Source organism: Panthera uncia, chromosome B4 (assembly GCF_023721935.1).
Source record: "Panthera uncia isolate 11264 chromosome B4, Puncia_PCG_1.0, whole genome shotgun sequence".
Lineage (NCBI taxonomy): Eukaryota > Metazoa > Chordata > Mammalia > Carnivora > Felidae > Panthera > Panthera uncia.
The window spans coordinates 24,540,083-24,551,113 of NC_064809.1; positions in this window are offsets into that span (position 1 = coordinate 24,540,083).

The window sequence follows — 11,031 nt, forward strand, 5'->3', positions numbered from 1 at the left end:
CAGGCTCCAGGCTCTGAGCTGTCAGCACAGAGCCCGACGCGGGGCTCAAACTCACGAACCATGAGATCATGACCTGAGTTGAAGTTGGATGCTTAACCGACTGAGCCACCCAGACACCCCGTCATTTGTTTCTTTTTATTGCTGGGTTGTATTCCATTGCATGGATGTTGCAGAGTTGATTTATCCATCCACTTATTATAGGACACTGGATTGTTTCCAGTTTTTGATGGTTATGAATAGACCTGTTATAAACATTCAGGTACAGGATTTTATATAAATATTAATTTTTATAACCTTAGAGTAAATAGACCAGTAATAGGATTGCTGGATCATATGGTAAATGCATGTTTAACTTTCATCCATTTTTTAATAGAGTGATTGCATCATTTTACATTCCTACTAGTAGTGTATGGAAGTTCCTGTTCTCTGCATCCTCCCCTTTTACACTTAGCACAATCAGATTTAAAAGTTTTAACCATTCCAATATGTATGTCTTGGTAATCTCATTGTAGTTTAATTTGCATTGCCTACTGATAAATGATGTTGAGTGTCTTTAAAGTTCATATTTGCTAGCTAGCTATCTGTATTTTGAGTGTGTGTGTGGAGTGTGTAAATCTTTTGTTCATTTTAAAATTTTTTTTCCTTATTGTTGAGTTTTGAGAGTTCTTTATTCTGCATGTAAGTCCCTTATTACATGATATGTGCTTTGCATATATTTTCTTAGTCTGTGGCTCCTCTTGTCATTCTCTTAACAAATTTCTAAAAGCAGAAATTCGTAATTTGATGAAATTCAATTTGTCAATTTTTTCTTATCAGTAGTGGTTTCAGGGGCGCCTGGGTGGCTCAGTCAGTTAAGGGTCCCACTCTTGATTTTGGCTAAGGTCATGGTCTCATGGTCATGATATTGAGCCCTGTGTCTGGCTCTGCACTGGGCATAGAGCCTCCCTCCATCCCTCTCTGTCTCCCTCTCCCTCCCTCTGCCCCAGGTGTGTGCACTTGAGAGCTGCCTGCCCCCTCAAAAAAAAAAATGATGGTTTCAGTGTTGTACCCTTTTGCTTAACAGAGGGTTGGAATGATTTTCTCCCTATGTTTTCCTCTAGATGTTTTACAGTTTTATGTGCTACTTTAGGTCTGTGCTTCATTTTGATTTAATTTTTGGGTACAGTATAAAACATATATGAATCAAAGTTCTTTTTCCTCCTCCCCTCACCTGCCCTATTGTGTATATGTTCTAAAATCATTTGTTGAAAAGACTGTCCCTTCTGTACTGCATAGCTTTTGGACCTTTGTAAAAATATCAGTTGTTTATATATGTGTGAGTCTGTTTCTGGACTCTGTCTCATTAATTTATTTGTCTTTATGTCAGTGCCTTACTATCCTGATTTCTGTAGCTTTATAATAGATCTAGAAGTCCTATATTGTTGGTACCAATTTTGTACTTTTTTCAAAATTATTTTGGTTATTCTGGTTTCTTTGCATTTCCCAATTAATTTTTATAATTAGATAGTTGATTTACAAACAAAAGCTTGCCAGGATTTTTGTAGGGATTGCAGTTGAATCTATATAGATCAATTTGGGGAGAATTAACCTTTTAACAATATTGAGTCTTATGATCAGAGAACAAATTAAATGTCTCTGTTCATTTAGGTCTTTTAAAATTTCAGAGTGGTTACATGTTTTTTACATCTTTTGTCAGATTTAGCCCTAAATATTTAATAGATTTTTATTAAAAGATGGTATTAAAGGGGCGCCTGGGTGGCTCAGTCGGTTGAGCGTCTGACTTCGGCTCAGGTCATGATCTCGCGGTCTGTGAGTTCAAGCCCCGCATCAGGCTCGTGCTGACAGCTCAGAGCCTGGAGCCTGTTTCAGATTCTGTGTCTCCCTCTCTCTCTCTGACCCTCCCCCGTTCATGCTGTCTCTCCCTGTCTCAAAAATAAATAAACGTTAAAAAAAAAAAAATTAAAAAAAAAAGATGGTATTAAAATTAAAAAAATCCTTTGCTAATTGCTAATATATAGAAATACTTTTTTTAAAATGTTTAGTTTGTATCTTCCAACCTTGCTGAACTTGCTTAATAGTTCTAGGAACATTTTTTTTTTAATCCCGTATATTCCATTGAATTTCTACATCTTTTTCTTTCCCATCTGGATGACTTTTTTATTTCTTATTGCCCTGGCTAAAAAAAAAAAAAAAAAGTTGAGAGAAGTGATGAGGGCTGATATCCTTCTTTTATTCCTGGTATAAAGGGGAAAACATTAAGTCTTTTACTATTAAGTGAGATGTTAGGTGTATTTTTTCATAGATGCCCTTTATCAGGTTGAGAGATTTCCTTTCTGTTTCTAGTTTACTGAGAGGTTTTATCAGGAATGCATGTTGAATTTTGTTAAGTACATTTTCTGCATTTGTTGAGATGATCATATGAAGTTTCTTTTTTTAGTTTAATGTAGTAAAGTCCACATTGCTTTTTTCAGTGTTAAATCAACCTTTTGTTCCTAAGATAACCCCACTTGGTTATGTGATGTGTTGTTCTTTTATACATATTTGTATTAGTTATGATAAAATTTTATTTAGGATTTTCATCTCTAGTCATAAGGGATATTAATCTATAGTTTCTAATTACATATATGTATATATAAATATTTTTATTTGAGAGAGAGAGAGAACCCATGAGTGGAGGAGAGGGGCAGAGGGAGAGAGAGAATCTTAAGCAGACTCCATGCTCCGCACAGAACCCAACATGGGACTCTATCCCATGACCCTGGGATCATGAGCTGAGTCGAAATCAAGAGTTGGATACTCAACCTCCTGAGCCACCTAGGTGCCCCTATAGTTTTTTAACTTTAATGTCTTTGGTTTTGGAATCAGGGTAAGGCACAACTCATAGAGTGACTAAGAAAGTATTCACTCTTCCTCAGTTTCCTGGAGGAGTTTGTTTAGAATGGATTATTATTTAAATGTTCAGTAGAATTCACTCTGGCCCTGATATTTTTTTTGTGGAAAGGTTTGTAACTATAGATTCAATTTCTTAAATAGATTCAGGGCTCTTCAGTTATCTATTTTATTTTTCATTGTGGTAAACTATACATAACACAAAATTGACCATTTTAACCATTTTTAAGTTTACAATTCAGTAGCATTAAGTACATTTGTATTGTTTGTAACCATCACGACTATCCATTTTCAGAACTTTTTCATTACCTCAAACACTAGGAACTCTTTGCCAGTTAAACTTTGCCAGTTAAAGCTCTCACTCCACTTCCCCTTCAGTCTGCAGTAACCTTTATTCTGCCTTCTATCCTTATGAACTTGTCTATTCTACGTCCCTCATATAGGTAGAATTATACACTATCTGTCCTTTTGTGAGTAGCCTATTTCACTTAGCATAATGTATGTAAAGTTCATCCATTTTGAAGCATATATCAGAATTTCATTCCATCTTATAGCTTAATGTATCAGAATTTCATTCTATTTTATGACTGAATAATGTTCCATGGTATGTATAAACCACATTTTGTTTATCTGTTCATCTGTTCATGGACACTCGAATTGCCACAGCCTTCTGTTGTGAATAATACTGCTGTAAATATTGTTGTGCAAGTATCTGAGCTCCTGCTGTCAGTTCTTTATGCCCAAAGAGTGGAATTGCTGCATGATGTGGTAATTCTATTGTTAGCTTTTTGAGGAAACATCAAACTGTTTTTCACAGTGACTGTACCATTTTACATTCGACTACTTACTCGTTTCTTTAATTTCTTCCAGTAGTGTTTTGTAGTTTTCAGTGTGTGAGTCTTAAAACTCTTGGGTTAAACTTATTCCTAAGTATTTTCTTTTTGGTGCTATTGTAAATGGAATGGTTTTTAAAAATTTTCTTTTTAGATTCTTCATTGCTAGTGTATAGAAATGCCACTAATTTTTGCATGTTGATCTAGTATCCTGCAACTTTGCTGAATTCATTTATTCTGACAGATTTTTTTTTGTTTGGTGTGTGTGTGTGTGTGTGTGTGTGTGTGTGTATAGGATTAGGATTTTCTACATACAAGAACATATCATTTGTGAACAGAAATAATTTTACTTCTTCCAATATGGGTGCCTTTTATATTCTTTCCTTGCCTATTTGCTCTGACCAGGATTTCCAAAACTGTGTATAATAGAAGTGGTGGGGGTAGATGGTGTTCTGATCTGAGGGGAAAAGCTGTCAGTCCTTCACCAGTGAGTATAATGTTAGCTGTGAGGTTTTTTGTTTTTTTGTTTTTTAAGTTTATTTGGAGAAAGAGAGAGTGCACACGTAGGGCGGGAGGGAGGAGGGGGCGGAAAGAAAGAGAGAGAATATGAATATATCCCAAGCAGACTAGAGAGAGAGAATATGAATATATCCCAAGCAGACTAGAGAGAGAGAATATGAATATATTTCAAGCATACTCTGCACAATCAGCACAGAGCCCGATGAGGGGCTCACACACAAACCTCAAGATCATGACCTGAGCTGAAGTTAGACAATTGATTGAGCCACCCAGGCACCCCAGCTATGAGTTTATATAGCCTCTAGCATGTTAGGGAAATTTTTTTCTGTTTCTAGTTTGTTGAGTGTTTTTATCATAAAAGGATGTTGAGTTTTGTAAAAATCCATTTTCGTCATGAATTGAGATAATCATGTGTTTTTCCCCCCTTCATTCTATAATGGGATATACTAATTTGATTTGCTTATATTCTACCAATCTTGTATTATAGAAATAAACTCACTTTATCATGGTGTGTAATGCTTTGAATAGGCTGCTGAATTAAGTTTGCTAGTATTGTGTTGAGGATTTTTGCATCAATATTCCTCTGGGATACTGGTCTGTAGTTTTCTTCACTTGTGGCATCTTTCTCTGACTTTGGTATCAGAATAATGCTAGCCTTATAGAATGAGTTTGGAAGGGTTCTTTTCAGTTTTTGGAAAAGTGAGGAGGATTGGTGTTAACTCTTTAAATATTTGGTGGAATTTATCAGTGAAGCCATCTGGTCCTGGCCTTTTTTTTTTTTTTGTTGGGAGGTTTTTGATTACTAATTCTATCTCTATTAGTTATGGGTCTCTTCAGATTTTCTTTAAAGTCAGTCTTGTCAATTGTGTGTTTTCAGGAATTTGTTCATTTCACCTAGGTTGTATATAATTGTCCATAGTATTCTCTTAATAGCCTTTTTTTTCCTGTAAAATTAGTAATGTCCCCACTTTCATATCTGAGTTTTGTAATTGGAATCTTTTGTTTTTTCTTTGTCTAATTAAAAGCTTGTCCGTTTTGTTGATCTTTTAAAAAAACCAACCCTTGGTCACTGATTGTGTCTATTGTGTATCAATTCCCCATATCCTTTATCTTGGTTCTGATCTTCATTAGTTCCTTCTTTCTGTAGTTTGCTCTTCTTTTCTAGTTCTTCAAAGTATAAAATTAGGTTATTGATTTGAGATAATTATTTTCTTATAATGTATGTATTATAGCTATAAATTTCCCTCTTAGCACTGCTTTTGCTACATGTCATAAGTTTTGGTATATTGTGTTTTCATTTGTATGAAAGAATGCTCTAATTTCCCTTTTGATTTCTTCTTTAACCTTTTGGTTGTTGTTTAAAGGGTGTTATTTAATTTGCACATGTGTGTGAACTTTCTAGTTTTCTTTCTGTTACTAATTTCTAGTTTTATTCCATTGTGATGAGAATACTTCATATGATTTTAGTCTTTACAATGTATTAATAATACTTGTAGACAACATATAGTCTGTCCTGGACAGGGTTTCATGTGCACTTGAGAAAGCTATTTATTCTTTTATTTTTTATTTTTTTATGTTTATTTATTTTGAGACAGAGAGAGAGAGATGAGAATAGGGGAGGGACAGAGAGAGGAGACAGAGAATCCTGGAGCAGGCTCTGCAGAGGGCCCGATGTGGGGTTTGATCTGACAAACCGTGAGATCATGACCTGAGTTGAAATCAAGAATCAGACTCATAACCGACTGAACCAGGTGCCCCCAAAACTGTTTCTTCTCATGTTGTTGAGTAGAATGTTCTATTGGTTCTTACTGGTTTGTATTGTCATTCAAATGCTCTATTTCTGATTGGTCATCTATCTGATTGTTGTATCCATTATTGAAAGTGGTGTATTAAAATCTCCAAGTAGGGGTGCCTGAGTGGCTCAGTCAGTTAAGCATCTGATGTTAGCTCAGGTCATGATCTTGGCAGTTTGTGGGTTCGAGTCCTGTGTCGGGCTTTGTGCTGACAGCTCCGAGCCTGGAGCCTGCTTCAGCTTCTTTGTTTCCCCCTCTCTCTGACCTTGCCCCACTCATGCTCTGTCTCTCTTTCCAAAATAAATCACATTAAAATAGTAAAAAAAACAAACAAACAAACAAAAAAAAACAAACCCCTCCAACTAATGCTGTATTTCTTCCTTCAATTATGTGAATGTTTGCTTTATATATATTGGGATCTTTTCTTTGGTGCATATGTTTATAATTGTTACATCTTCTTGATGAGTTGACCTTTTTATCAATATATTTTGTCCTTTGTCTTTTGTAATAGTTTTTGACTTAAATTCTATTTTGTCTAATATTATTAAAGCTACTCCTATTCTTTCTTGGTTACTGTTTGCATGGAATATCATTTTCTGTCCTTTTACTTTCACCTTAAATGTGTCTCTAGCTTGAAAGTGAGTTTCTTGTAGACAGCATATAGTTGGATCTTTTAAATATATTTATTTGTGTATTTAGATAATATTTATATATATAAATTTTGATAATCTCTTCCTTTAACATAATTACCGATAAGGAAGGATTTACTACTGACATTTTGCTATTTGTTCTCTGTGTGTCTTTATATAGAGTTTTTGTCCTTTATTTCCTCCAGCACTGTCTTCTTTTGGATTTAGTTAATTTTTTGTAGTGATATTTTTAGGTATTTTGTTATGATCTATTTCTTTTTGAGTCAGTTCTGGTAGTTTTAATCTTTCAAGGAAATTGACATCTCATCTGAATTGTCAGGTTTATTGGCATGAACTTGTTTATAACATTCCCTCAGTATCCTATTAACCTCTGTACAATCTATAGTCATGTGATATCATTCTTTTTAATGGTAATTTTTGTATTTGTTTCTCCTGATTACTTTGGCCTAGAATTTATATTTATTGATTTTTCCTTATAAAACCAACTTTTGGTTTCATTGATTTAAAAATAAATGTTTTTTTAATCTTTATTTTTGAGAGAGAGAGAGAGAGAGAGAGAGATATTGATTGATTGTGAGCAGGGGAGGGGCAGAGAGAGAGGGAGACACAGAATCTGAAGCAGGCTCCAGGCTCCCAGGTGTCAGCACAGAGCCCCACAAGGAGCTTGAACTGAAACTGTGAGTTCATGACTTGAGCCAAAGTTGGATGCTTAACCTACTGAGCCACCCATGTGCCCCTTGTTTCATTGATTTTTTTAAGAAAAAATTGTTTTGCAGGTTTGATTTTATCAGTTTCTGATTTGAACTTTACTATTTCCACTCTTCTGTTTATTTTCTATTTTATTTGCTTTTTAAATTGCCTTAATTTGGAAGCTGAGGTCACTCATGTAAAATAATTTCTTTTCTCATATAGTGATTTAGTGCTAATAAGTTTTCCTGTAAGTGTTGCTTTAATGACATCCCACAAAATTTTGATGTATGTTTTTCTTTTCACTCAAAACGTTCATTTGAAATGCTTCCTATTTCCCTTTGAGCAGTTTGTTATGATGTCCCTTAGTATAGTTTTCTTCATGTTTCTGTGCTTGGGGTTCATTGAGCTTTTTTCATCTGTGGGTTTATACTTTTTATTAATTGTGAAATATATAGGACCATTATTTTTTCAGATTTGTCTTTTGACTTTCTACTTTCTTGCTTGTCCACTATAGTTGCCTGCTTATTGAAATTATCTCATGGATCACTGATGCCTTCTCATTTTCTTTGAATTGTCTTCTCCCTGTGTATCCTTTTGGATAGTTTCTGTTGCTGTGTCTTCATATTCACTTATGTTTTCTTCTACGGTGTTGAATTTTTGTTAATCTGTCCCATGTATTTTACATCTCAGACATTGTCATTTCATCTCTAGATGTTTGATTTGAGACTTTTTATTTTACTTTTATTTATTTATTTTTCTAATGTTTATTTTTGAGAAAAGGAGAGAGAGATTGTATGGGCAGGGGAGGGGCACAGAGAGAGAGGGACAGAGGATCTGAAGTGGGCTCTGTGCTGACAGCAGAGAGCCTGATACAGGGCTCCAACTCAAAAACCGTGAGAACAGCTTAACTGACTGAGCCACCCAGACGCCCCAATTTGGTGGGTCTTTTTAATCTCTCATGTCTACTTAACTTTTTCAACATGTGCTATACAGTTAAAATAGTTTTTAGTTTCCTGTTTGCTAATTCTAACAACTTGGTTTCTTCTGAGTCAGTTTCTGTTGATTGCTTTTTCTCCTTTTGACAAGGCAGGCGATTCCATTGATACAGAGGTGTGCCTAAAAAAAAAGATTACCTTAAAAAAAACTGAATTAAGTATTTAATTAAAAATGCAAGCCCAAATGAACAAGAAAAAAGCCAAAATGGTAGTTCTTCTGTGAATATTATGATTTATAGTAAGAAATATATATTTGGTTCCTGGCACAGAGCTTTTAAAACTCTTTGATTTTCTTTTTTTTTTTTTAATTTTTTTAACGTTTATTTTATTTTTGAGACAGAGAGAGACAGAGCATGAACAGGGGAGGGTCAGAGAGAGGGAGACACAGAATCTGAAACAGGCTCCAGGCTCTGAGCTGTCAGCACAGAGCCCGACGTGGGGCTCGAACTCACGGACCGTGAGATCATGACCTGAGCCGAAGTTGGCCGCTTAACCGACTGAGCCACCCAGGCGCCCCATAACTCTTTGATTTTCTTAACTAATTGGAGCAGTCTTTGGTTTTTCTTTAAGAAGCCCCTTGCAAGCACAGCTGAGTTTATGTTAATACTGTGACTTCTGGAAAGCCTTTAAGTGTGGAGGCTGGTTGCCTGGAGAGGGAGTTGGGATTTTCAGTCCTACTGTGTTCTTCCCTACCTGAGGGGAGGGGAGAGGGGACTGGAGATTTTATTGTCACTGAAGAGCAATACTGATTTAATCAATCATGCCTAAATAATAAAGCCTTCCTAAAAATGCTAATGTGAATTTTGTTTTGGCAAACACATGGGAGTTCTGGGAAGATGGCACACTTAGAGAGGGCATGGGAGCTTTGTGCTACTCCCCCTTATTTTGCCTTACTCATCTCTCCATCTCTTCCATGTGGGTTATATCCTTTTATAATAAAACGACAGTCTAGTAACTAAACTGTTTTCCTGAGTTCTGTGAGCCACAGATTAATCCAATCAAGGGAGGGGATTATGGGATTGTGGGAACCTTTGATTTATAGCCAGATAGTTGGAAGCACAGGTAACAACCTGGATTTGGGATGGCATCTGAAATGGAAGCAGCAGGCTTATAGGACTTAAAAGACTTATAAGGACTTATAGTTAGCCCTTACCCTGTAGGATCTGATGCTATCAGACTGAATTGAATTGTAGGACATTGATGTCCCTGCAGAGTCAGAGAATTACTTGTAGGAAAAACCCTCACAATATCTGGTCACAGACATGTTCATTGTTGTAATAGAGTAGAGGAGAAACACGAGAGTGTTTTTTGCCTAGACATTCTGCTTTTGGTATCAGCTTTTTGTCATCCACATGAGGAAGTTGAAAAGATAGTTTAATCAAATCTAGTAAGAAGCTGGCAAAATCAAATTTATTAAAAAGATTCTCACTATGGCCACCAGTAAAAGCAAATGAAGAGCCACTTGTAAAACAGAACCACCAGACTTGGTGAAGAAGCAAGCAGTTTGAGCATATGAAAGCTAAAGAGCTCAGTATCTGAGTATGAGATTCCGCAGAGGAACCAAGGAAGGATGAAATGGGGACTTGAAGGGTCTGGGTCCAGATGAGGTACCCTTTCAGGCTACCTGTGTGGGCATTGTTTCCTAAGGATGTTATCTGTGACTTTCACATTTAATATCTCAGAAAAGTAACTTTGAGACTGTTATTAACACATAAATTATACATATGACAGAGACTGTCATTAGATTGTCAGTTAACATGAAAAACAGGAAACTGTAAAAGAGAAAGAGGAGATTGGGAAAGGGAAAGTAAACAAACATTCTGCAACAGCGAGTTTCTTTTCTTGGGTAGATTAATTAGCCAGTAGCTAGCAAAAAGGCCAGTCTGCCCTTGGACATGTTGTCTGGAGTAATTAGGGGAGAAAAACGTTCTTTATTCTCTGAAAAACTGTGAGAATTTAGCTGTAGAATATATATGACAGGTTGTCTCTCTGTAATGTCTACCAGTGGCCTTAATTTATTTTAGTACCTGCACCAAGTCAGAGCCATTTCCCTCATTTGAGTTTTCTCAGGTTTTGTTTTTAAAGCAATATGAATAAAATGGAAATAATTTTATATATTTTTTCATAAATGGCATAGTATAATACTTCTTTATCTAGAAACATGGTGAATACAAGATTTTTTAATATGAGATTTTTTGTTTGTTTAACTGCAAAGAAACTTCACACTTCGGTTTTTCCTTGGGCTGTAATTGTCACTGTCCTTTAATTGCCCATGATTCTAGGTTTGGCTTTATCAGCAACTTTGTCACCCGAGCCCAAAACACCAAACTTCTTTTTTTTTTTTTTTTTTTTTTTAATCTTTGGTATACAGAAAGAGCTGGTGTAATGCATATTTTGAAGTGTATTTTTATTATCTAATTTGTGTTTGTAGTGGATCACCAGAAATCATCCAGGAATTACTAATATGTCTCCATATTGGTGACAGGTATTCTAGGAAGTAGTATATGAGTGAGGGTGCTGTTCATCTTAGTTGTGCTGTTCTGAATTAATTGTGACAAGCTAATACGATCTTTTGAAAATTTCTTTCCAAGCTTCTTGAGCTAATGCTTTCCCTCTGGCCAGTGGGGTAGACTGCACGTTAATTTTGATACTCTTTAAAGAC